We start from the raw sequence: 27,885 nt of genomic DNA, 5'->3' as shown, positions 1-27,885 counted from the left end.
TTGTTCTCATGGTAATGCATAAGTCTTATGAGATCTGATGGTTTTAGAAAAAGGTTTCCTTTTTCACTTGGCTCTCATTCTCTCTCTTGCTTGGCATGTAAGACATGGCTTTCACCTTCCACCATGATTGTGAGGCCTCCCCAGCCACGTGGAACTGTGAGTCCATTAAACCTCTTTTTCTTTATAAATTGCCCAGTCTTGGGTATGCCTTTATCAGCAGTGTGAAAACAGACTCATACAACTACTACACCTTTCTTCATGCTAAAAGCAAGCACTGCTTAAATTTAGCACTTTCATCCGTAAAAGAGAAAGCTAAATAAAATGTTCACCAAATAGAAGAAATTGCAGCTGTTAAGGTCTGGTGAATTATATCCAGAAGAGAATGGTTTAAAATACATCTACCAAACATCTTGTAGCTTGATTCAAAACAGCTAAATGGTTCTGAATATGTGAATGAATAGCTAATTCAAGGAATACCAGCTCCATTCTTCTGAGCCAGGGGTGATCTCTCTCATATCCTCCATGGAAACTAATGGTTCATCTGTCCGACAAGCTGGAGATCTTCAAGACCCACTAGGGTTTTGAAGGCCCAGTATTTCCCAAAACTCGCCATCTAGGACCTTTAAAAATGGGAATATACTAAAATATAGACAACCTGTTATAGGTGTAGCTGTCCATGAATTGGGAACTTCTCAGTATGCTAAAGAGCTGGGAAGGATTTAGATCATTCACAGGGCTGCAGACTTTATGGGTGATACTGAATTCTTGTTTATAAATCGACAGAATGATTTCTTTTGTTGTTGTTATTGTTTTTGTTGAGATGGAGTCTCGCTCTGTTGCCCAGGCCAGAGTGCAGTGGCATGATCTTGGTTCACTGCAACCTCTGCCTCCTGGGTTCAAGCGATTCTCTTGCCTCAGTCTCCCGAGTAGCTAGGACTACAGGCGTGCACCACCATGCCCAGCTAATTTTTTGTATTTTTAGTAGAGACAGGGTTTCACTGTGTTAGCCAGAATGGTCTTGATCTGCTGACTTTGCGATCTGCTCATCTCAGCCTCCCAAAGTGCTGGGATTACAAGCATGAGCCACCACGCCCAGCCAAATGAGTTCCTTTCTCCACATCCTGGGGACCAGAAGTGTAGCCATTCAACATTTCATGGATGAAATTCAAGTAAAATAGGTCCTGGTCTCACACAACTTTGTTTAGGGGTAGGAATATATGCCTTAAAATTTTTCAAATGGTTAGAAATAGCAGGCTATGTTATCGGTACACATAATAAAGATTGGTCCCTAGCTCTCATTTCAGAAGAGTTACAGTGACTTTTTTAGTCTGCTAAAGTTAAGAGAAACAATGAGAAAAAAATTGGAGGGTGAAGTACATGTGTTAACTATCTAACTTATTCCTAGGTGATGCTGCCTGAACTTCACTTTGAGGAAATGAATCTATCTTTTGATGCAACATTATTATATCCTCAAGCTCAGCTTCAATATGAGTTCTTAAGATTTTATGCATAGATTTAACTGAGAGATGTTGTGTTTTTAGAGAACGGATGAGGATGACTATAAAGGCAGACCACGAAGGGAATGGGAAGTTTTACCACTAGTGGGTGAATGTGACTCCCAAATTGTTTTTATGTTATTACATAGTGACAGAAATGGAAGGAGTTAAGGAGTATTAATTACATGTATGAAAACTATCATGCTATTTAAAGGTATGATAGAATATGACTGTATATATTTTTTCTTTAACTGAAAATTACCAGTTTGCAAATGCCCCTGTTGTAAAACCGTTTGTGAGTCAAAGAAAACTATAGACTCACGACAAGGCCTAGGCAGTTCAGGGCAAGTTAGAAACCATGGAAGGAAACAGAAATATACTTGTTAAATATTTATCCTCTCAAAGACCCAAATGGGTTGATTTGTACTGTGGCATGTTGAGAATAAGTCCCCAAAGATGGTGGGCATTTCTGGACCCCATAGATTGTGACCCACAGTTTAGGACTTTATATGCAAGAAAAGGTTATATGCCACAAATTTCATTGATATCATCAACCAAAATGGTCTTGAGGTAGAATCAGATGACACAGAATGTGTTTCAGTGTATCTGGATTCTCACAGCCACTGCATTGTGAACCTCTTGTGCACTGCTTATAATTTAAAATGTTGTGACAGTTATTTCATTGTGAGACTGCTGTTTCTTATCACACTGATTACTTTTTAGAGAAACCCAAATTTTAAATTCTACTGTGTGTACTCTTTAAATTTCCTTCAAATGAAACTATCAGTACTAAAATGCAACAGGGTTTCCTGAGAGTAAGGTGCATGTATTAGTTTGCCAGGGCTGCCATAGCAAAGTGCCCCAGACCAGGTAGATTCAACAACAGACATTGATTTTCTCCTGGTTCTGGAGGTTAGAAGTCCAATATCAGGGTACTTGCAAGGCTGAGTTCTTCTGAGGCCTCTCTCCTTTGCTTGCAAATGACTGTTCCTTGCTGCCTCTTCACATGGTGGTCCCGATATGCACATGTGCCCCTGGTGTCTCTCTGAATGTCCTAATATCCTCTATTTATAAAGACATCAATCAGATTGGATTGGATTAAGACCCATCCATAGGACCTCATTTAACCTTAATGACCTCTTCAAAGCTCTTCTCTCCACGTACAGTCACATTCTAAGGTGCTAGAGGTCAGAATTTCAATATGAATTTTTTTGTGGAGAGAACAGAATTCAGTAGACAACAGCACACTTCTTATACTTAAGCAAACTACAGAGGATAAAAAGTCCATGGGTCCTGTGCTGCATCTGAATACAAGGGCCCTGATTACCTAATGTGTAGTGAGAGGAGTAACTTAGCCAAAAGGTACAAGGAGGAGACATGAAATACCTTTGGCCTCCAGGGAGAGTCGCAGGCTTCCTCTAAGCAGGTCGGTCAAACACGTCTTGAAGTGGGGTTGTACTTGTACCACTCAGAGGTTTTCACAATGATCTCAAAGGTTATTTTCAATGAAGAGGGTGACCATATCATGTTCATGGGTCAAACATTGAACCATACCTGCAGAGTACACAGTATACTGGTTTCCATCTGCTGGCTATACTTGGGTTTGAATCTTCATCTTTCTTTTTCCTCTGCCACTGCCGCCACCGCTGCCTCCTCCTTCTCCTCCTCCTCTTCCTCCTTCTTCTTTTTTTTTCTTCCTCTTCTTGTCTTGCTCTTTTGCTCATCCTAGAATGCAACAGTGTGGTCACAGATCACTGCACACTTGAACCCCTGGCCTCAAGCAATCCTCTCCCTCAGCCTCCTGAGTAGCAGGGACTATAGGTGTGTGCCACACCATGCCTGGCTAATTTTTATTTTTTTGTAGAGATAGAGTCTCACTATGTTGCCCAGGCTGATCTTGAACTCCTGGGCTCAAATGATCCTCCTACCTTGGCCTCCCAAAATGCAGTGATTATAGGCATGAGCCACCACACCAGGCCTAGGTTCAAGTCTTTATCAAAGAGTCTGCTGGCTCCTTTTTCATCATTGCCAGAGTCCTCAAGCCATCCCTCCCTTCCAATAGTTGAGCAACATAGCAGGCAATGAAGGGTTGTCTGAACAATACCCTGCCAATTGAGGAGAACCTATGGGCTCCTATTTTTGGATTAACATTGCTGTGATTGACAGTACGAAGGTCACCTTTGAGTTTAGTTTAATTTTTTCTCAGTTGCCCCATGAGCTACTATAAGAAGGAGCCAAAACCTGTGTCAGAGACTTGTGAGCAGCTTTGCAATAAAACCAAGATCCAATGACACTGTCTTCAGAGGTGCAAGTTACCTGGGAAGAGGAATGGAAAAGGCAGGTCATGCTACTCTCAGCTCTATGCTTTCTGGGAATCAAGGACCTGCCAACCTTGGTAGACCCAAGAGACGCCCTTTTTGGCAGTTGTTCAAATGCTATATCTGCAGAAGGTATCTCAGCCTGGGAAAAAAAATAGCACTTTTATGACTAGATAAGCTTGTACCTGTTAACGAGAATAAGCTCTGTTTCATGGGCTACTGGGAGACTGTTTATAATGGATGTGTTATATTTAAACCTGTTTCTGAGTGGAATAAGGAAAGCCGTATAAAACAAGGGGGATATTTTTTCCATTCTGCCATTCAGGTTTGACAGTAAGTTGAGATCCTTTCTCTAGTGGTTCCTATTCAGAAAGCATCAGTGAACTCCCCCTGTGGTAGATGCAACAATATAAATCCAGCCTTAACAGGGACCCCAGATGGAAAGCAAAAGATTGCCAACACATGACAAATATCAGTTTATAAAGTTTTGTAGCAGACTGTAACTACAACACAGACAGAAGCCTAGACTCCCAGCTTGGGATAAGACACTGAATCAGGAGGCCCAATGTATTGAGTTCTGTCAACAGAATATACTCCTGTGCAATTGCCTGCATCCTGCCAAGAGGCAGATGGTCAAGTCTGTTTTGAGTTCATTACACAGTACATTTGCATAATTTTGCAATGTTACCTGCACTATACTGATTACGAATAGGCAGAACTGTTTGTGTCTTTCACCTTCCCAAGAAGTTTGTACTGTGACTTCATGGACAGTGATATAGAAGGCATATGCTAAAGCTACCCTCTCAAATGCTAAGAAAGACATCTAGCACCTTCATACCAGCTTTGTCACTTCAGTGACCCCTTGGAACTTTAAAGATACTATAAAGAGATCGTCAGCCTGATATTGACTCTAGTCTGCAGCAACAAAGAGGGGGACCTTGTTTCTTCTTTTGGAAATACCAAGGAAACTGCCACCTGGGAGGCCCTTTGCAAAGAATGCATTTACTGGTCCCAAGCCATATACCCATAAAACCACAGATGACAAGATGGTACTGGAAAGAGGCCAATGCTCAGTTTTCAGAGTATAAACAAACTTGTTTTACCACTACTCAGAGAGGAAGTTAAACCATCCAAGATGGCTGTGCAGGAAGGGGACGTCATTCCTAATACCTGTGAGCAGATGTGAATACCGCCATACCTGACAAAACCCACCTAAAAACTGCTCATTTCATACCAAGGGGTCTCTTCTGTTCTTAGAAAATTTTGGAAAGTTCTAAGAAAGCTAACGTTGTGGCTGATCCCATTGGGCAAGACACCTGTAACAGTACAGGCATGTGTGAGCTTATGCAGAACAAACCAAATGCTTTGTAATCATCTCCAACAAAGGGAAACCACCCTGTGTGGTGCTTCTGATGATTTTGTTTATGCAATAGCTAACATCACTCTCAAAAGACCAAAGGTGATAGATATTCTGTTGTCTCCGTAATGATGGATCTCCATACTGAAGAGAAGGTACAAGGAGATAGAAGTCATGGTGCCTAAAATGTCCTCCTTAAGATATTCAAGAGAGTGGCCAGGCATGGTAGCTCACACCTGCAATCCCAGAACTCTGGGAGGCCAAGGCAGGTGGATCACAAGGTCAGGAGTTCAAGACCAGCCTGGCTAAGATGGTGAAACCTTGTCTCTACTAAAAAAAAAAAAAATACAAAAATTAGCTGGGCGTGGTGGTGGGCACCTGTAATCCCAGCTACTCAGGAGGCTGAGGCAGCAAATTGCTTGAATCTGGGCGGTGGAGGTTTCAGTGAGCTGAGATCACGCCACTGCACTCCAGCCTGGGTGACAGAGCAAGACTCTGTCTCAAAAAAAAGATGTTCAAGAGGGTGTCTGGAGTCTTTTTTAAAAAAAACAATTTCTCCAGTTATTAGACTTTTGATCAAGTGTTAATGAAGTAAACAGAGAGGCTGTTGCAAGTACTAGAACATCCCTAATTTGCTGACTAAAACATCATCACAACCATGACTCAGCTGTCAGATGCAAGCATGACAGTTGCCTTACACCATTTGAACTTCAAAGATGTTGAAATGATAAAGAATTATGTGATTTTGCTTCTGGGATCTCACATATACACAGAAAGGGCAGCATAAGGAGAAAGAAACCTCTTCATGGGAAGGATTGAGCCTGAGCTACTTAACTGGGACCCTAGGAATAATCCATATGTGATCCTGTTAGCTAAGAAGTCTTGTTCCATGGGAACCAAAACTGTAGAAAGCTAACCAGCCCCAAAATGTGTCCCTGAGTACACTGAAACAGCTTAAAAATGTGACATCATGACCAGAGGGTGGGTCATCTGTGGACACAAATCTAACCTATCTAACCCAAGGTTTTGCCATTCATACTGTTAAGCCCCAGCCTAAAAGGCAGAGATCAATATTCCATATTCTATACTCAGGAAACTAGCCTTCAATCCTGATAGGTCAGATGATATTTGGGCTCCCTGAGGGTAAATAAAAGGGATTTTCCAGCCACAGTTTCTGTAGCTAATCCATTAATAAAAAATGAAATATGGTATTACCTAAACTTACCATTTCAGCTGGGCATGGTGGCTCACACCTATAATCCCAGCAGTCTGGGAGGCCAAGGTGGGGTGGATCACCTGAGGTCAGGAGTTCACGACCAGCTTGGCCAACATGGTGAAAAACTGTCTCTACTAAAAGTACAAAATTGGCTTGGTGTGGTGGCGCATGCCTATAATCTCAGCTACTTGGGAGGCTGAGGCAGGAGAATTGCTTGAATCTGGGAGGCAGAGGTTGTGGTGAGCCCAGATCTCACCACTGCACTCCAGTCTGGGTGACAGAGCAAGACTCCATCTCAAAAAAATAAATAACTAAATAAATAAATAAACTTTCCATTTCAGAAAAATGTAAGCTATAATAGTAAACAAAGGTTAATTTTTCTATTTATTTATTGTATTTGAACTTTGGGTGTGGAAGATTGAGCTAATCATGCCATATATTTTACATTTCTATCACAATCTTTCAGCTGCTTAACTGGCTCTGACATCTGTCACCACATCTGTATTGATAATTATTTCCTTGTTACTATTTGCTTATTCTCTTTTACAACTCTCTTCTCTCATTTGGATATTCTTACATGTCATCTATTTTCAATATACACATTTCCAAACCCCCAAAAAAGTGTGTAACAATTTCATCTATAGGACTTTTGGAGATTGTACAATGGTAGAAAAATTGAGGTTTGGATAAAAAAGATATTATTAAAATGTTCTATGTGTTGATTGTGGTGGTGATATAATTGTACATAAAATGGTTTGTTTTATTGTATGTAAAGTATACCTCATAAACCCGAATTTAAAAACAAAGTGAAAATAATTCCTAAATAGGGTTATTTCTTGAAAAAATTGTTATGGCCTAAATAGTTCTAAAATTGAATACAGTTCTTAGAGGTGAGTGTATTTAATATTACCTAACAGTTCTACAAAGGTTGAAATTATGATATAATCTAAACCTTATTATTATGTGTTGTATTAATATTTATATTTTTATAAACCATTTTTGGTTCGAAAAGGACATAATGTTCGTTGTAAATGTGCCTAGCTAATGCACTCTCCCTGACTATTTATAATAGCTATCCATCTATAGTCTTATTTAACAATTTAACATTTTAAATATTTGTTCTTTCATAAATATAGTGAAAAGAAATAATCGTTTTCACATTCCTCATTAACTTTCACATCATATTCTTGTCATGATAAATACACCTTCTTAAAACTTACTTGTGTCTCTAATTTCCATTCTCTTAACTGCCATATCTCTTAACCTCTCATATTTCCACTTGTTTTTCTCTTTCTGCTGCATTATAGATAATTTTTCATACTAATCTTCCACTTATCTAATTCTTCCATTGTTTATGCCTAATCTCATTTTCCATGATTTTTTTTTAACCTTAAATATCTTTTTTATTTCTGGGACTCCCAATTGATTGATTTTACAAATCTGCCTGCCTTGTATCACAGGGTCTTACTCTTTCTTAAGGGCTTTGTTTATTTTGCATGTCTTTAATTTTTTAGAAGAGCAGTTCTCAGATTCATAGTCCATTAAACTTAGTTATTGCAGTTGTATATTTACTCTTTGTTTTTGTTTACTCTCACTCACTTTGTCATGTTATTTAAGTTCCATTATATCGATATAATGAGCTCATCTTTGACAGGATTGGTGTTTTGTGAGAATCTTCTGTGGTGTGGGTTGTAGGAACGTTATTTTAGAGCTGTGTTACATTTGCTACTACTAAAGGTTCTAAATGTTTTTCTAGAAGTCTTGGCTGTTGCAATTTCAGTTGACAAAGTCAGGTGAGGTTCTGGTCTGTGGCTTTCACTCCATAGGGCTGAATTTTTCCTCTACACTGAGACAGATAAGCTTCTTTGTTGTCTTTCTGGGCAAGTGTGTGAATTTTTTTGTGGTCCAGTTTAAGTGGCATGACTCTACAGAGGAGTACCAGTTACAACTGTCTCCTTGCATGGGCTCAGGGATTTCTCTTCTACCCCAACCCAAGCATTAAAATCAACTCCCCATACTACTAAGCCTGAAATCCCAGCAAAGCAATAGTATTAGCTTAATATTTTGTCTTAATTTCTAGACTCGATTCTAGCCAAGCTGTGCATTTTTTTTTTTAAGGTACAGGGTCTCACTCTGTTGCCCAGGCTGGATTGCAGTGGTGCAAGCATAGCTCTCTGCAACCTTGAACTCCTACACTCAAGTGATTCTGCCACCTCATGCACCTGAGTAGCTGGGACCACAGGTGTTGAACCAATGCATCATGTGGCTAAGGATTTTATTTGTTCACTGTCATATCCCAAAGCCCAGATAAGTACCTGACACAGGGTAAACATTTGCCAAATGAAACAAAAATGTGTGAATGAATCCACCCCCTGCCATATGTGTGTGTACTTATGTATTAGACGAAAGGCATTTCTACATATTTACAGTGGAACTCTTTTCAGATTGTCTACTCAGCATTACAGGCATACTATCTGAAAAATGGTGGCACATTCTATCCCTTTGTTAAATTAAGTTTAACCTAAAGCTGGCTTTTACATATTTTAAGTTTGGCCTGAAGATTTCTTCATACATAGTGAATTGTAACCTAACTGAATGTGTAAAAGGACTGCAACCTACTCTCATGCCAATCACAGAATTTTGTCCAATCAAAGGCAGCCAACTGTTCAAACCAGGCTCAAATAAGGTTTTGAGTGAGGTGGCAAATAAATAAGCAGTGTCACATATGATGATTCCATCTGTAAATCAAAGAACCATTTTCTTTTTTTTTTTTTTTTCATTTTAAATTGGTTTTACATTACAAAATCAATAAAACCATATAGCAAATTTGGGAAACAGAAAAAGAAAATTTGGGAAATAGATATTAGGAAAAAAATCATCCAATATTGTATCTAATTCAGTCACTATTTGTTATAATTTGGGTCTTTCTCTTAATCCTATTTCATTTGATTTACCTAGTAGATATGTGACTTCTGTTTTTTTGGTTTTTTTTTTCTTGTTCAAAGAACCATTTTCTAATTCTAACTACTAGGGAGGCTAAGGCAGGAGAATCTCTTGAGTCCAGGAACTGGAGATCAGTCTGGACAACATAGTGAAAACCCCATCTCAAAAAAAAATTGTTTTAATTATTATTAGCTTTTAAAAGACTCATGTTCTCCCTGAGCACAGATTTCAAAAAAGAAGTCGTTGGATAGAGGCCATTTCAGCCACATCCACAGAAATAAGTGCAACAAGTCTAACACTAGCAGGACAACCTGGAGCCCAGGTTACAGGGTGGCTGCCCTGTCTTGAGCCACTTATTGTAGGATGAGGTCCTTTTGCTCATGATCCTCCTAGGATGGGGTCCAAGCTAGAGTCCTGTTGGACTAAAGTTTTCACTTTGGGCCTAGTGCGTCTTCAGGGAGGCAGTCATGAGAGAGATCATTTTAAAGAATGACTTTTTAAAGAATGACAAGAAATTTAATAAAAAATCATCTATTTCTCTTTAAAAAGGAAAACACCCTTAAAAGTTTGGTGAGAGGAGGGGGTTGGAAAATGTCTGAAGGCTAAATCATCCAGTTATCCCAGTTCATCAATAAAAAGAATAAATGAAGAGTTGGCTACATATCAGCACAGCTCAACCAAAAACTGTTTTAAGAGTTTACTATGTATGAGATACCATACTAGGAGCTTTGAGACATATACAGAACTAGCTGTCACTCCTGATCTCACCGAGTTTACTCTGTATTAGAGAGAAATACATGTGAAGGTAAAATACCAGTAGAATGTACTAGAGAGAATCAGAAATCTATTCCAGCACTTTAAGAGATATCACAGAACAGCTACATACATAATCCACTCTTGACCAACTGGTGATGATAATAGCTCGATAGTGACCTAGTTATTATTTTGATCATTTGATCACGTTTCAGTGCTTACTTTGTTCGAGGCATCATATGAAACACTTTTCTTTCTTTCTTTCTTTCTTTCCTTTTTCCTTTTTGAGATGGAGTCTCACTCTGTCATACAGGCTGGAGTGCAATGGCGTGGCCTCAGCTCACTGCAACCTCTGCCTCCTGGATTCAAGCAATTCTCCTGCCTCAGCCTCCTGAGTAGCTGGGATTACAGGTAAACACCACCACATTTGGCTAATTTTTGTATTTCTAGTAGACACGGGGTTTCACTATGTTGGCCAGGCTGGTCTTGAACTCCTGACCTCAGGCGATCCACCCTCCTCGGCTTCCCAAAGTGCTGGGATTACAGATGTGAGCCACTGTGCCTAGTCTGAAGTGCTTTTCTAATGTAACCCAGGGGTGTCCACGTCCTTTAGCTTTTTTAAGGTCTGTTTCCTTTAATATTAACATACATGAGCTTCTATTCCTCATGATGTGCAAAGGCCAACATGTCCCAAAGTATTTGGGGATCTTCCTGAGTGTGTGCATGAGGGGTTAAATATGGAAGTGGGTGTTACACTCTCCCATCTCTTCCCCCTCTTAAAAATATTAGTGTACCAAATTCATCTAGTTGGTAAGTGACAAAGCTAGACTCCAGACCTGTATCTACTGACTCTAGACCATGCTATTCATCTCTGGTGCAGAAAGCAAGGGTGATAGACATTCAAGATGTGGGAGATACTGAAAGGAGGAAGAGGAAAGATTTCATTTCGGAGGAAATACACTTAAATGAAAACTAGTCCAGACATCAAGAGATAAAGATTCATACTGAGGAGGTAAAGAACTTTGGCTATTTGGTGAGGTGTAAAGAGAATGTTAAAAATGGCTTCAAGCCTTCTAGTCTGGGTAACAAGCATTGTGCATTCATCCAACTGATAAGTTACTGATACATCAGGGACTGTATATGTCAGGTGTTGTGCCAAGTGCTTGGAGCAGTAGCTGGGATAGGAAAGTCAGGGATGAGAAGATGGGGAGTCTACAGTCAGACTTAAAGAGGTTGCAGTTCGGAGATGCTTTCCAGTGCAATGTCTAACAGGCAGCAGAAAATACCTAACTCATCTGCCTGAAAGAGGGAGGCACTCAGAGAACACCAGGGGGCAGCACGTGCCCAGGAACCAAAATGAAGTGGGCCTAGCTAGTAACTATATTTTGCATCTGGGCCAGGCGCGGTGGCTCATGCCTGTAATCACAGCAATTTGGGAGGTCGAGGCGGGCGAATTACCTGAGGTAAGGAATTCAAAACCAGCCTGGCCAACGTGGTGAAACCCCGTCTCTATTAAAAATACAAAAAATTAGCTGGGTGAGGTGGCTGGCGCCTGTAATCCCAGCTGCTCAGGAGGCTGAGGCAGGAGAATCGCTTGAACCAGGAGGCAGAGGTTGCAGTGAGCTGAGATCACACCACTACACTCCAGCCTGGTGACAGAGCGAAACTTCGTCTCAAAAAAAAAAAATTGCATCTGAAGGTTATTAAAACAAAACATCACTTTCTTAGGTCAGTTCTTTTAAAAACTCAGAAGTACTATTAACTCACTAAATGCTTGTTTAAGCACAAACTTTCTCTCTTTTTGGTTAGTTTTGGTAGAAGGTTAAGTGCATTAATATTGCTTAGCTTTTACATAACATAATTTATTAAAATAGTACAAAAATACACATATGAGTTGGGCAACAGTCTGCCAGCTGGATACATATTTGTAAATATTATTAAATTGTACAGGTTGGCTGTGGTAGCTCACACCTGTCATCCTAACACTTTGGGAGGTCGAGGCAGGTGGATCACCTGAGGTCAGGAGTTTGAGACCAGCCTGGCCAACCTGGTGAAACCTCATCTCTACTAAAAATACAAAAGTTAGCTGGGTGTGATGGCACAGGCCTGTAGTCCCAAATACTCAGGAGGCTGAAGCAAGAAAGTCACTTGAATTCTGGAGGCAGAGGCTGCAGTGAGCCGAGTTTGTGCCACTGAGCTCTAGCCTGGGTGACAAAGTGAGACTCTGTCTCACAAGAAAAAGAAAGAAAAGAAAAATTGTACATTGCCATGTTCACAGTTTATAAGCTAGCAGTTACACATATGGGCAGGGACAAAAATAATGTAACTGAAAATCTTGAGGTTAGATTATTGCTCCATGAGGTGAATGTTTTGTTACATAATTAGCACTTTATGTTCCTATGTTGTTTCGATTTCTTTCTAGATTTAGCATAACCCCTGTTTCTCTGCCATCTCACCCCACCTTCCCTGACACTAAGTGCTCTTAATAACCCCTTGCTTTCAGGTTGTTACATCTTTCTCTCACAATTAGTTCTCTACCTTCTCACTTCATGTACTCACAAGTCTCATTATAACACCACAGTGCTCTATTATTAGGGAAGGAATCAGTGAGAAAGCTCAACTTTGAACCAACATAATAAAGGAAGATCCACTTAGAACAGAAACAATACCCACATGCCTCCAAGCTAAGAGTTTTATAGATACTTGAAAAATATGCAATTGATAATTAATGTGAGACTCACATTATGTAATATGACGGTTTATAAGTCTATGATTTGTGTTTTGATGTATAGATTTGTCAATGATAGTTAATTTCAAACTGTGAATTAGTTTTTCTCAAAGTTAATTTGTTATATTTATATAATTCCAAATTATTGAAATTCTTCAGCTATTGATCCATAGGGCATCCATCAAATTAAATAAAAACAAAAATATTTAGAAGAAACTAATGTTATAAACAATCCATCTGCCAAAACAGGTGTCTATTTCTGGAATTTGGTTGAACTCAAGAAGGTAGAAAAAGGAGAGGTGTCTATAACATAAAGGAAAACTGGCATATAAAAGGGGAAGAGATGAAAGAAAATAATTGGAGAAAACATGATACTCAAGTGGAAGGACATTTTGTAGAACAACTGTCAATATCATGAAAGACAAAGGAAGTCTGAGGACCAGTTGCAGCACCAGATTAAAGAGACATGCCAAGAAAATGTGAGGTATAATACTGGATTAGATCCTGAAGAGGGAAAAATTCCTATAAAAATTATTGTGGTAATTGCCAAAATTTAAATATGAACTACATATTAAAGTATTATAATACTTTATAATACTTTGTAACATAATGTAACATAATAGTGTTACATTTCTGAAATTTGATCCTTGTACTGTGGTTGTAGAAGAGAATACTCTTATTCTTAGGAGACAGAGATAGAAGTTATACTTAAAGGGGAAGGGGCTTGATGTCTGTAACTTACAATCAAATCGTTTCAGAAAAAATATATACAGGGAGGAACAGGGTGAAAAATCAAACATAAAATGTTAATGGATGTTGAATCTAGGTGAAGTTTTGAGGTATATGGAAGTTCTTTGGACTATTCTTATGACTTTTCCATATATTTATCTAGAATAAATATATTTATATTTATTCCATAAACATATATAGTGTATATATTTATATGACTTATAAACCATCATATACATAGTGTGAGCCTCAAATTAATTACCAATTGCATCTTTCTAAAACATCTATAAAACTCTTAGCTTGGAGGCATTTATAGGTACTTTAAATTTAAAAGTAATAATGATAATAATAGTAGTAGTAATTCAGAGCCACTTTACCAAGATCTTCACACTAGCTACACTTTTTTGTTTCAAATTAGTCTCCTATGGTTGGACACCCTTGTCTCATAATCTGTGATACCTATAGACATAACCATGCCAGTGTCTGTGTACAGAGTTTACAATAAATATCTTTCATTTTAATTGATTTATATATTTATGTAATACATTATTAAATTTTTTTTCACAGAAGAATTATAAGTATAGTATGAAGAACTTTTCTTTGAATCATGGAATGTAAGTTACCAACCTTGATATCCCAGAACTGATGCAAGGCAGGTGAGCCCCACAGTAAGTCTCGCCCACAAGGGTTATTGGTTTGGCCCAGGAAAGAATGCAAGGGCAAGCCAGAGATGGAAGAAAACAGCTTAATTGAAGTGGCAGTGTTCCATCTCTGGTGGTATTACAGCTCCGTGACTGCTCCTGCAGAGCAGGGCGACCGCCTAGGCACAGAGTAGCAGCTCAGAGCAGTTTTGCAGTCATATTTATACTCACTTTTAATTGCATGCAGATTAAGGGATTACGGAAATTATGGTTTATGTGGAAATTTTTAGGGAAGGGGTAATAACTTTTGGGTCATTGGGTCATTGCCATGGAAAGGAATGGTAATGCTGGGATGCTGCCATGGCAATGGTATATTGACATGGAACACTGGTGGGTGTGTCTGATTGGAAAGCTTCTCCCCACCCGCCTGCATACTGTTTTAGCTAGTCCTCAATCTGGTCTGGTGTCTGAGCCCCACCTTTGAAGTTGAGTCACGCCTCCTACCTCAGAACTGCAGAATACTTTAGTGCACATTTCCTACAAAACCACAATTCAATCACCAAAAATCAGAGAATTAACATGGATACATAATTGCCATCTAATCCTCAGACCTTGTCTCACTAGTTGTCCCAATAATGCCCTTTACAGCAAATGGATTCACTTTAGAACCATAAGCTGGATTTAATTGTAGGTCTGTTCATTCTACTTCAGTCTAGAACTGGCTCTTTGACTTTCTTGACTTTCATGACCTTGGCACTTGCAAAGATTACAAGAAGGTTATTTGGTAGAGTGTGCCTCGATTTGAGATTGTCTGTAGTTTCCTGATGATTGGATTTAGGCTGGTGTCTTTCACAGGAGCGTTACAGATGTGAAGCTGTGGTCTTCTTATCATGCATTATTGGTATGACACTATTTTAACGTGTCCTTTTACTGGGAATATTCGCTCTGGTCACTTGGGCTAAGTCTAGTGTGCCAGACTTCTCCAGAATAAAATTATACTTTTATAATAAGTATTTTGCGAAGGGGTACTTTGAGAATAAATATCCTCTTCCTTTTCACACTTGCAATTTGTTAATATCAGTATGGATTCATAGTTTTTAAATTTTATTCAGTAGATTATAATTCACTAATATTATTTATTTTGAAATGCAAATTGTCCCAGATCTGGCCAGTAGGAGCCCCCTCAAGCTGGTTCTGAGTCCCTTTGACATGTTCTCATTATTCCCTGAGCACTTTGTTTCTTTATTTTTTACTGAGATGTCGCCCAGGCTGGAGTGCAGTGGTATGATCTGGGCTCACTGCAACCTCCGCCTCCTGAGTTCAAGCGATTCTTCTGCCTCAGCCTTCCGAGTAGCTGGGATTACAGGCACCTGCCATCATGCCTGGCTAATTTTTGTATTTTTAGTAGAGACAAGATTTCACCATGTTGGCCAGGCTGGTCTCAAACTCCTGACCTCAGGTGATCTGCCCACCTCGGCCTCCCAAAGTGCTGGGATTACAGGCATGAGCCACCATGCCTGGCATCCCTGAGCACTTTCTTAGTTTCTGACACACACAGGAAGTTTCTGTTTCATCTTAGACTTTCTCCACCCCAACCCTGAAATAAACCAGTTTTACCAGGAAACTGGTACTTTTTTTGTGGACAATGGTATTTAGATGACCATATCTGGGTGCTAGCGATATAGGTTGTGGAAGGAAGCTATTTAGGCAGATAGTGAGGGCAAAGAATCTTTGGCAGAACTTCCCTTTTTACAAAAAGCAGCCCAAGAAATCACTTCTTTTCTAACGAAGAGCAGCCTGGAAGATCAGGCTGCAAACAGATAAGGAAGCTGGAAGCTTTCACTGAGCGAATGCCAGCAGCTGCACAGATAGAAAGCGCTACCTGGGACCAGGCATGTCCACCATGGGGACTCCACCTTCTCTTTTTTAGCACATGTGCAGTAAGAAAGAAATAAGCAGCATGGCGTAGCTCAGGCTGAGTACACACCAGCATAATAAAAGGTTGGGGTGGGGGCTGTCAGAGATTCACGCCCTATGCAGATGGCACACCTGGTCCTAACGGGCTTCTGCGCCCAGTGCAGATCAGATACCACCTCCCCACCAACTCATCTATGAAAACCCTGCATTTCACTTTAGGACGGCAACCCTTTTTCCAGGACCCCTCTCTGTAGCAGAGGGCTGCTCTCTATTTCTCCTATTACGTTACTGCTCTAAACCTCACCCTTGGCATGTCCCTGTCCTTGATTTCATTGGCCATAAGACCAAGAACTCTGGGTGTCACCCCAGACAATGAAGCTACTTCACTAGGAGTCTTGTTCACTATCTTTGGAGCATCACATCACCCAGACCCTGTCAGTGGACAGAGCCAGGAATATGTGTAGATTTATTTATATATCTTTACCTCTATGTATATTAAAAAGCCATGTGCTCACACTTATGCTATCTATTCCAATCCAAGACAGCTGGGTTAATTTAGTTTTCTCCCCCTCCTTGACAGTAAGAAATCTGTCTCCTGTTACCCTATTTACTCATTTGATCAATTCCCTAGTATGTTAACACTCTGATTGCCGCCACCACCCACACCCTCATAAGAATGTGTTGTTCCTCACCACACTTGGGCTCCTATACTCCAAGATTTGGCTGCCATCTCTACCTCCCTCCATGGATTCCCCTGGAATTTCTTAGGGCTCTTACTCCCCAGGTGGCTAACCTCCTGCACAGACGCCTTTTCATCCAGCCTGGGTTCCAACACTCCACCCTCAGGCCACCCCTCTCTGAAGACATTCTTGCCACCCTCCTAAAGTTCTAACACCACCAGTTGGGACATTATCCATGCATGCACTTCCTTCTCCCACTGGCCAAGGATGAGATTTCACTTATCTTCCAGCAGACTTGTTTATTTGTTACCACTATAAAATCAGATGAAAGTAACAGGGAAAGTGAAATTTACATGGAGGAAATTCTGCAACTGAAAACACATCAAGGTATTTATAAGTTTAAATGCAGTAGGCTTGATTTACTGAGTTATCAAGATGATAACCCATGAAGCTTTAAATTCTCTGAGCTCCAATCTTATTGCATTTGCTTAACTAGTGGAGGCTTGGTAGACAGCATGGGATTCTGAAGCCAAAATGACAGAACCTGCTCTTCCTCTCTTCCCAAGACTGTAGAGTGATTTATGAGCTTCCCAGATAATATCAAGAATTCAGAGAATGTGCCTCAAAGCCTCCTCCATTTTAGCAAAGTCATCTGCCAATTCTGTTTTTATTCTTGAACAAGTCTTGAGATGTGCTGGATCTTCTGTTATCACTGAATGGCTCATGTACTGAGCAGTTCTCTACCCAGTATTTACTTAAACGATTCAGATCACCCTGCCACGATGATGACGGGAGCTGCATTTGTCTCTGCTCTTTTCTCTGACTTTCGAGAATTGAGGCAATTTAAATGATGTGGAGGATGCCACTGACATGGGGCCTTTCTGGCCTCCACTCTGAGCTCTAGATCTCCATCTCAACTTTCAGCTTTTCACCAGAGGCGGCATTGTATGCAGGAAAGAAGGTGGGTTTTGGAGGCAGTCAGATACAGTTAGAAATCTGTTGAAGTGAAGCTTAGTTAACTTATCTGTAGAATAGCATCAGAAGTTATATGCAGTTTGCTAAATTTCTGTGAGGATTTGGGACAGCATCAATGTAATGGGGAACATAATTTGACCATTTTGTATGTGTATTTTTTTTTTTACTACCCGCTTTCCAAATACATGGTCTTGACCCTAGTACATTCAAGGCACCCATCAGCCTGAGGGAGGGGGATGATGTCTATAAAAGGAACACAAAACAAAATCAACAAACAACAGTGCAACAGCTAGTATTCAATTTCTGTCACTGAAACTATGATTTATGTTTTATCAAAAAGACACAGGCACTACCATGTTCATCACAACACTATACACAGTAGCAAAGACATGGAAGCACCCAGGTGCCCAGCAGTGGTGGGCTGGATAAAGAAAATGTGCTATATATACACCATGGAATACTACACAGCCTTTAAAAAGAATGAAATCATGTCCTTTGTAGCAGCATGGATGCAGCTGGAAGCCATTATCCTAAGGGAATCAACACAGAAACAAAAACCCAAATACTGTATGTTCTTGTTCTCACTTATAAGTGGGAGCTCATACCTGTAATCCCAGCACTTTGGGAAGCCAAGGTGGGTGGATTACCTGAGGTCAGGCATTTGAGACCAGCCTGGTCAACACTATGAAACCCCATCTCTACTAAAAATACAAAACAAATTAGCCAGGTGTGGTGGCATACGCCTGTAATGCCAGCTACTCAGGAGGCTGAGGCACAATAATTGCTTGAATCCAGGAGGTGGAGGTTGCAGTGAGCAGAGATCATGCCATTGTACTCCAGCCTGGGCAACTGAGTGAGACTCGGTCTCAAAATTAAATAAATAAAATAAGTGGGAGCTAAACATTGGGTACTCATGGACATAAAGATGGCAATAATAGACATTGGGGATGATTAAAGGAGGAAGGGTTAAAAAACTACCAATTGGGTACTATACTCAGTACCTGAGTGACAGAATCAATCTCACCCCAAACTTCAGCATCATATAATATACCCAGGTAACAAACCTACACATGTAGCCCATGAATCTTAAATAATAGTTGGAAAATTTTTTAAAAATCGTCAAACTCCTATGGTTTAGTTGAAAAAGGCAAAACATTTAGAAGTTTAAAAAACATAGGAAGTGTACTTTTCAATGGAGCAAAATAAAAGCCTATTGGGCTAGGCTTTGCCCTCAAAAAAGATTAGCTGAATTTTTTGTTGTTGTTGTTGTTAGCAATGTGGGTTAAACTGTAGAGTTTTATGTAAGGGACAAATAGAGCAGAAAAAAGAAGAAGGCAGCTTGCCCTTTTCCAGCCCTGAAACAAAAATGTAAAGGAATAGCTAGTGAGAAAGGAGAATTAGATGGTAGGAGAGCCACGCCCGGTTCTTCCCTGCAAAGTGTGTTGTACACCCTGAGTTCATGGACTCTTGTCTTGTTGATTATTGAGGTCCCAGGAAGGAGGATACCTCCCAACCAGCCTCATACCAAACAGAACATCATCCATCGTGGTCAGGCAGAGAAATGCCTGGGAGTTGAGCTTCTCAGCTCCTCTTCCTTTCTACAAGGCAAGGACACTGAGTCCAGGGCTACTGGGGCTGTGGCGGGGCTGCTCCGATAAGGCAAAGTGATCCACAGCAGAGGCTGAGGGTGCACTATCTGGCCAGGTGACCATATGGAGGAGAAGACAGGTTCAGGAGTCAGCAGGCAGTGAGAGAGGAGGAGACCCCGGTCAGCTTGTGGAGGTGACTAGTGCAGCCCAGAAGCATTGCCCAGAAAAATGGCCCATGTGTTCATGAGCTTAAAACAGCAGGTTTGGAAGCAGTTGATCAAGGGACATCACCCTGGTGGCCAGCAGATGTTTCCAAATCACACCCCAAATCCAGCACAAGATCAAGGTCCCCCTTTACCTCAAACCCAAGAGATTGGGTGGTCTCCCCTCAGCGCCTTCTCTGCCAACTGCATCACGTTAGGGAGAAGGCACGGAGAGAGCGGGTGTTTGGAGAGACCCCTTTGCTCTCAGATTGTTTCTTCTCTTACAATTTTTATCTAAATTAGATTTTTTAAATCCAAAAAGTATTATTTAATTTTTTTAGGTTGGGCTGTTTGAACCACGTTAAAGATTGAACTTTTGCTTTATCCTCCAGAGAGTGGGGGAAAGGAAAAGTCTATGAAAGGTCTCACATCTATGAAGACTAAAGCTGTTTGTACCTGACTTGTTCCCATCATGCTTTTAGGTACAACTCAGTCCCAATGACTTCCACCAAAATAAACGGCCAAGAAACTGAAAACAGGGCCTGAACACAGCCAAGTCATGCTCCAAGAATGGTTACTAACATCCCATCTGTCCCTGGATCTCTCAGCCAACCATGAGTGTGCCACTAGTGGCCAAGGATAGGAAACCAGTGGAGGGTGAGTGAGTTCCATTTCTTTCTTTGTTGATCATACGCAGTGAATTCACCTCTTTTAAAGGGCCTTGACATTCATGAAAACAAGAGAAAGTATTAGGGAAGTTTTGCATGTGCTGATCTAAGACTTTCTGCAACTCTGGCCATGGTGGGACAATATCAGCCATTTCTCATTTCCATATGTCCCGGGAGATGACAACAGAGAAAACCTATATATCATAGCTGAGTAGACACTTACCTTTTTATTTTTATTATTTATGCATTTATTTTTATTTTATTCATTTATTTTGGGGGGATTTTACTCTGTCACCCAGGCTGGAGTGAAGTGGTACAGTCTAGCTCATTATAACCTCTGCCTCCTGGGCTCAAACGATCCTCCCACCTTAGCCACCTGAGTCTCTGGGACTCCCAGCACATGTCACCACACTCAGCTTATTTTTTAATTTTTTATAGAGATGGGGTTTCACCATGTGGCTAGGCTGGTCTTGAATTCCTGGGCTCAAGCAATCCACTTGCCTTGGCCACCTAAAATACAGGATTATAGGCATGAGCCATCACGCCCGGTCTACACTTACTTTTTTAAAAGAGCCTTGAGCTCAAGTGAATTTTAAAGTCTTGGATTAAAGGAAGAACAAATCACAAGGCAAAACAGGAGAGGAAAGTGCACCACCTGGAACTGTATCATAAAACATCACCGATTCAGCCTGTGAAGCTGCCCTACCAAAATAAGTGTTTTCAATGTGCTTGGAAGATAATTTGTGTTCAATTTTAAATGAAACTGATTAGAAGTGTATCTATATTTTATTTACCAACAAAGCCAAATTACTCACTAATGTGAGCTGTGTGTCTGCTCAAGCTTTGCAGGTGCCAAAGTCTATATAAAAAGATTCCTAATTCGGAAAAGATAATGGGAATTTTCCGACTGGCAGCTCTCATCTTGGTTAATTAGATGGTATTAAGAAGAAAAAAACTTGGCCACGTTATCTTGAAGAAAGTATTATTAGAAATGGCATTAGATCCTAAAACATATAATACCCCATGTTCTGGTCTCTAACATGCCATCTGGAGTAGTTACTTGGAGAAAATGACAACAAATTGGTAGAAATACTAAAAAAATTGCCTCACTTAATTAATAAAAATATAAGCTCTCTTGATGAAAAATAGCATTTTAAGTGTCATTTGTGAATCATGATTTGACAGATGACAAATAGAGGTTTTAAAGTGTTCCAAGACTGGTGTCTCCCTTTATAATTACCACCACATATGTACTATTAAAAGTCAAGGGCCGGGCACAGTGGCTCACACCTGTAATCCCAACACTTTGGGAGGCTGAGGCAGGTGGATCACCTGCGGTGAGGAGTTCGAGACTAGCCTGGCCAACATGGTGAAACTGCATCTCTACTAAAAACACAAAAATTAGCTGGATGTCGTGGTGCATGCCTGTAATCCTAGCTACTTGGGAGGCTGAGACAGGAGAATCACTTGAACCCAGAAGGCAGAAGTTGTGGTGAGCCAAGATTGTGCCATTGCACTCTAGCCTGGGAGACAAGAGCAAGACTTCATCTAAAAAAAAAAAAAAAAACAAATTCAAGTAACTTATCCAAGACCCTTTTTTTTTTTTTTTTTTGTAAAATTGGGATAACAACTTTTAAATTAAAAACACAGCAAAAAAAAAAAAAAAAAAAAAAGTCTTTTTAGATGAAGAATTTAAAGCACACACAACCTATTAGAATGGCCCAAATCAAGAACACTGACATCACCAAATGCTGGTGAGGAAGTGGAGCACCAAGAACTCCCTTTGCTGGTGGGAATGCAACATGGTACAGACCCCTTGGAAGACAGTTTGGAGATTTCGTACAAAACTAAACATACTCATCATATGATCCAGCAGTCATGTGCCTTGGTATTTACCCTAATGAGTTGAAAACTTGTGTTCACACAATACTTGCATACAGATACTTATAGCAGCTTTATTCCTAATTATCCAAATGTGGAAGCAAGCAAGATATCCTTCAGTGGGTGAATGGATAAACTGTGATACATCCAGACAATAGAATATTATTCAGTGCTAAAAAGAAATGAGCAATCAAGCCATGAGATGGAGGAAACTTGCATGTATATTACTAAATCAAAGCAGCCAATCTGAAAAGGCTATATATTGTATAATTCCAACTATATAACATTGTGAACAAGGCAAAACTAGAGACAGGAAAAGATCAGCGGTGTGGTTGCCAGGGTAATGGGGAAGGGAGGGATGAACAGGCTGAGCACATTTTTACAACAGTGAAACTACTCTGTAGGATACTATAATAATAGATACATGTCAAAATCCAAAAAATGAACAATACCAAGAGTAAACCACAATGTAAACTACGGACTTCGGGTGATAATGCTTGGTCAATAGATTCATCAGCTGTAATAATTGTACCATTCTTGTCGGGGATGCTGATGTTAGGAGAGGTTATGGGAGTCCTAGGGCTGGGAGTCTACAGTTTATCTCTGTACCTTTCCCTCTGTTTTGATGTAAACCTAAAACTGTCCCCAAAAAGTTGTCCCAAAAAAAAAAAAACACTATCATGTCCCAAATCTCCTAAGTATTTTTTCTTTATTTTTTGGCCTAAACAAGGAAGCAATATTCTGATGAATTACTTACTTTGTTTTTAAAGTCTCAGATAAAGAAAAATTATATTATGGCAACCTTGTTTCAAAAAGCTTCTCATGTTCTCTTTCAATTAGATTAGGATAAAAAGAAAGACTGAAAGGCTTAAGACATGGTTCTCAGAAATAATAAACAATGGTGAACACACCTGCTATTTACTTACTTCTTGCCAGATGCTACAAAACACTTGGTGGAAAACAAGGGAAAATATTGGTCTCACAAAGATCATTTCAGCTTTTCCTGGGCCCACTGGGAAGTTAACACCATGAGAATCCTTTTGGACCAAGGACAGCAATATGTAACTTCACAGTGAAAGCTTTCCATTTTTTTCTTCATAAATGTCTTTGTTTTTTTAATAAGTGGGGCAAAATGGAGGTTAGGAGATTAAACTTTCTTGTGACATGATTCACTTCTGGTTTTGCTAATAGAATTGTTCATCGTTTTCTGTTTGAGAAAAAGTGTTTTATCATTATGACGCCTAGAGCATGCTTGGAAAAGAGGAATATTTCTAACCTCAGACTCATAATTTGAAAGCGTAGATTCAAAATGTAACTAGTTATGTTTTGAAATTCAGATATCTTATGAATAAATAAATAGGTTTTCAATGTTTCACTGACAAAAACATGGTAGTGTAGGATCAAAGCATCTTGTAAAGTTAATGATCATGTGATAGCAAACTGGAAAAAAAATCCAGATAAAACACAAGAAATAAAGATAAGTATAAATCAAATATATTTTGGCATTACCAAATTATCTGCTACAAAGAAGAGTAGCTATGCTTTAGGTGGAAAATAAATGATGCACATTCTGTTCAAAACAAAACTTTTTGAAGGGAATATATTTCATTGGAAGGTTTTTAAAGAGTGGCTAAAAATTTTATCTATTTTTATGGATCCATTTAAAAGTGCCTACAGGAGAACCCTGTGGAGTCCCTTGCCTTTTTTGTGTCATATTTAGGATCATATAACATTCCTTCTGACAGGGGGAAAATAACCCATACCTAGCTGGTACATGATAATCCCTTGATCAACAGGTAATTAAGCAGCTTCAAGCTGGATTCCATGGTGCCAGTGATGTAGCCCCTGGTGTTTGCCCTAACACACCTCCTGGGCTCCTTTACATTAGTCATATGCAGAGTCCCCAGGCCTCCCCATTCCCACCTTTGGGCAACTCAATCACTGACCTCTGTGTCATAATGTTACTCCATGGCCAAAAGCACTCTATAGTTAGAGAAGGTTCTTTTTAGGGCATGGGATACAATTTAATGCAAAATGTACTTTGATATCTTCAAAGATTAAATGCTCTTTTATCACTGCCTGATTTCAAAGCTTGAAGACATTTAAGAGCTCTTATGATCTGATCTTATCTCTTTCCAGCCTTTCGACAACTCCCTCTCCCATTAACCCACACTGTTACACAGCTGGAATACTAGGGTGCTTTTTGTCTTGTTTGTGTGTTTGCTTCATGCTTCCACAAAATTTGTTTCATTTGCAAAAATCTGCTTCTCCTTTAATTCTGACTATTTATGCCTCATCCACCCTTCCTCCAAGCAGCATTTAAATGGCATTTCCTCTGTGAAGTCTTCCTGGATCTCTGTCAACTTCTGGCTAATGCAATCTCTTCTTTTCTTTTGCATTCTCATAGCAGTTAGCTAGTACTTCTCTTATAAACAGATTATCATATTCTAGTTCACATTTGTTATTCGTATACAACTCTTATTTTCTCTGATAATAATAACAACAGTAATATCATCTACCATTGTTTGGAGGGTTCACTATTGGGCCAGCACTAGCTAGCTGGTGCTTTATTCCTCACAATAACTTTATCAAGCAAGTGTTACAATGTCTGTTTTGCAAATGCACAAATCGAGGCTTAGAGAGCTTAAAGCAGTATCCAAGGCCACAGAGCCACCATGTGCTGGGATTCAATAAGTTCCCAGTCCAGCTCTAGCACCTATTATTTCAGCCACTGCTATATTGCTAGATCCTGAAGTTCTTTTTTTTTTTGAGACTGAGTCTTGCTCTGTCACCAGGGGCCAGGCTGGAGTGCAGTGGTGCAATATTGGCTCACTGCAACCTCCGCCTCATGGGTTCAAGCAATTTTCCTGCCTCAGCCTCCCAAGTAGCTGGGACCACAGGCACGCACCACCACACCCAGATAATTTTTGTATTTTAGTAGAGACGGGGTTTCACTATGTTGGCCAGAATGGTCTCGATCTCTTGACCTCGTGATCCACCCACCTCAGCCTCCCAAAGTGCTGGGATTACAGGCATGAGCCACTGCGCCGGGCCGATCCTGAAGTTCTTTAAAGGAAAAGGGAGGAAACTCACATTTACTGAGCACCTAAACTGTGCCTGGAACTGAAGCAGGAACTTTCATGCATATTATCTGATTTATCTGTGAGTGAGATGGTATAATCTGTATTTTACAACTGAGAAAACCAAGCTTCACCATAGATACATATGTTTTAAGGGGAACTGACTGGATTAAGATATTTGTGGTGCATATAACTGGTGAAAGACTGATAATCAGAATATATAAACATGTCCTACAAGTCAGTGAGGCAAAAATAGCTACCCTGTAGGGAAGTTAACAAAGGAGATGAACAGGCAATTCATCAAAAAAGGAGGTAGAATGAGCCAAAATCTATGAAATGATGCTTAGCTTTACTAGAAATAAGGAGAATACAAATTTAAACAATGAGATACAATTTCATACTCATCAAATTGATAAAAATTAAAATATCTGATGACCCCAAATGTTAGGGTAATGAGAATTTTCATACACTGGAAGTGGGAATAAAAATTAGTATAGCCATTTTGGAGAGCAATTTCACTTCTACATAGGGTAGAGAGATTGTCCCAAGATTAGTACAAGTGTGTTCACTCCAGTATTGTTTAGAAAATGGAAAAACATTTGTAATATAATGGAGTACTTTACTAAGATAAAAGAATAACCTATATGCATCAAAAATCGATAAATCTTGATAGCATAATGTGATGACAAAACTAGAAGGCATTTTCTGTAAACCAGAAAGTGGGCTGTCACCACTTTCAAGGCTCCGGAACTATGAGAAATATATTTCTGTTGTTAATTTTGTTTTTAAGTTGCAAAAGTGTTGACCAGCCTGGCCAACACAGCAAAACCCTACCAAAAATACAGAAAAAAAAAAATAGCTGGGTGTGGTGGCACATGCCTGTAATCCCAGCTACTCTGGAGGCTGAGGCACAAGAATTGTTTGAACAGGAGGCAGAGGTTACAGTGAACCGAGATGTTGCCACTTAACTCCAGGCTGGGTAACAGAGAGTGACTTTGTCTCAAAAAGAAAAAAAAAAAATCCCATCACCACCACCAACAAAAACCCATTATGGAAGCAGAAGAGGAGGAGAAAGCAGGGAGGAGCCAATCCTGAAGACACCATCATTCTGTATGTATAGCTGATTGTAAGAGTCCCAGAGAAACATCTTGATTATTTTGGGGCCTGTTTTTAAAACAAATGAACTCATGGATTCAATGTCTGTTCTTCATGTCCAATTAACAAAATGTATCTGTGTTATGTTTCCATTTGATGAAACAGGAGATGAGTTCCCCTGGCTTCCAACTGTTGATGTTTGTAACTGGATTGCATCTGGCTTATTCTCACGGTTGCCATCTAAGAGCTACTACAAATCCAAGAACACTGGCACCCAGAACTATCAAGCATATTTTTGGTCCACATTCTTTCAAAAAGAAAATTTACCCCACCTTCCACCACTTGACTAAGTGATAGAAATTGATGGTATCAGGCAAATATCTAGTCAAATGCAGCTTAAGTCTATGGCCCAAACTAAAAATGCACTGACTTTATACTAGGAGGTAGCAAAGCACAAGTTTCAACAAGATCTGAACAGACTGGAGGTTTGAATTGTATAAACATATTTTGGTGCCAAGAGAAAACATTGTAGCATGGTTTGAGCACCTCAAAAAATAGAGGGTTTGAGTATATATTTAAGCAGGAGAGGAGAACCTAGTGCCTTTCCTGAAGGGTAGGGTTTGGGGGAAGGTATTAATACCTGGTTTAACATTTTCATACTCTATCTTCCTTTATCCTTTACTTATTTTAAATTGGCTTGCCATTTTTTTTTTTGCATTTGATTTAAATTCTTGGTTTCTTTGTTCTACTTCTTTCAGTAAAACCCAATAAAAATAAACATAGAGAAAAATTGGAAGGCCCTTCTGGAAAGTACTTCTTTCAACCTTCTTTCAGCCCATCCCTATGAAGGTTCAGGGGATCAAAGTCTTCCATCTCTAGCCAAGAATGGGCCCCATCAAAAATTATACTATGTAAGCCTCTCTACTGATTTCTGTATGATATAGACTTAATTTGAACAAAGACTATATTAATTGAAAAAAGAAGTTACAATAGATCATTCTGGTGGCAGGGAAAAGACTATGTATGGAAGCTACAATCTGATCTGATCTGTTCAAGGTTAGTGACAGTTGAAGGGATTGTATATGGACTGTGTATCTATAAGCCTCAGTGCTTTGCCCAAAATGGCAGAGATATTTCCTCTTCTCATGTTCCCATCTTTGCTGAATTATTGTCCTAATACCACTGTATGTTGTCTATCACTCTGTAAAACATTACCTCAAAATTTAGCAGTATAAAACCACAGACCTTTATTACACATAGTTTCAAAGAATCAGGAATCCAGGAGTAGCTTAACTGCAATTGGATTGCAAAAACAGTGGGCTCTTATGAGCCAGTGCAAGCCTGCATAGACACATGACTATTTATGACTCAGATATTATACTTCTAGGTATATATCCACAGAAATAGGTACATGTGCTCTCAAAAGACATGCATAACAATTTTTATTGCAGCATTTTCCATTATGGTCAAATATTAGAAACAATCCAAAAGCCTATCAGTGGTAGAATGGAAAAATAAATTGTTACATTTTCATAGCACAGAATATGAGTCAGCAAGAAAATTGAACAAATTACTGCTTCAGCAGACTCAAGGAACAGAATATTGAGCCAGGTACC

At 39.6% G+C, this 27,885-nt stretch overlaps 1 non-coding gene across 3 annotated transcripts in view; it reads right to left on the bottom strand.

Annotated features, from left to right (window-relative positions):
* LOC105726351 (tRNA methyltransferase 9B (putative)) overlaps positions 1-27,885 on the bottom strand; it is a 196,547-nt gene that overhangs the window by 110,670 nt on the left and 57,992 nt on the right. For all 3 annotated transcript variants that reach the window (XR_010339638.1, XR_010339637.1, XR_010339639.1), the window contains one exon: positions 3,051-3,221. This is a non-coding gene — a transcript (tRNA methyltransferase 9B (putative)). The remainder of the gene's footprint in view (positions 1-3,050; positions 3,222-27,885) is intronic.

The sequence above is a fragment of the Aotus nancymaae genome, unplaced genomic scaffold, assembly GCF_030222135.1.
Source record: "Aotus nancymaae isolate 86718 unplaced genomic scaffold, 86718_ANA_hifiasm-v0.15.2.pri h1tg000079l, whole genome shotgun sequence".
In the NCBI taxonomy this organism is placed as follows: Eukaryota; Metazoa; Chordata; class Mammalia; order Primates; family Aotidae; genus Aotus; species Aotus nancymaae.
The sequence above is the reverse complement of the archived record's forward strand: the minus strand, read 5'-3'. Positions and strand labels throughout refer to the sequence as shown.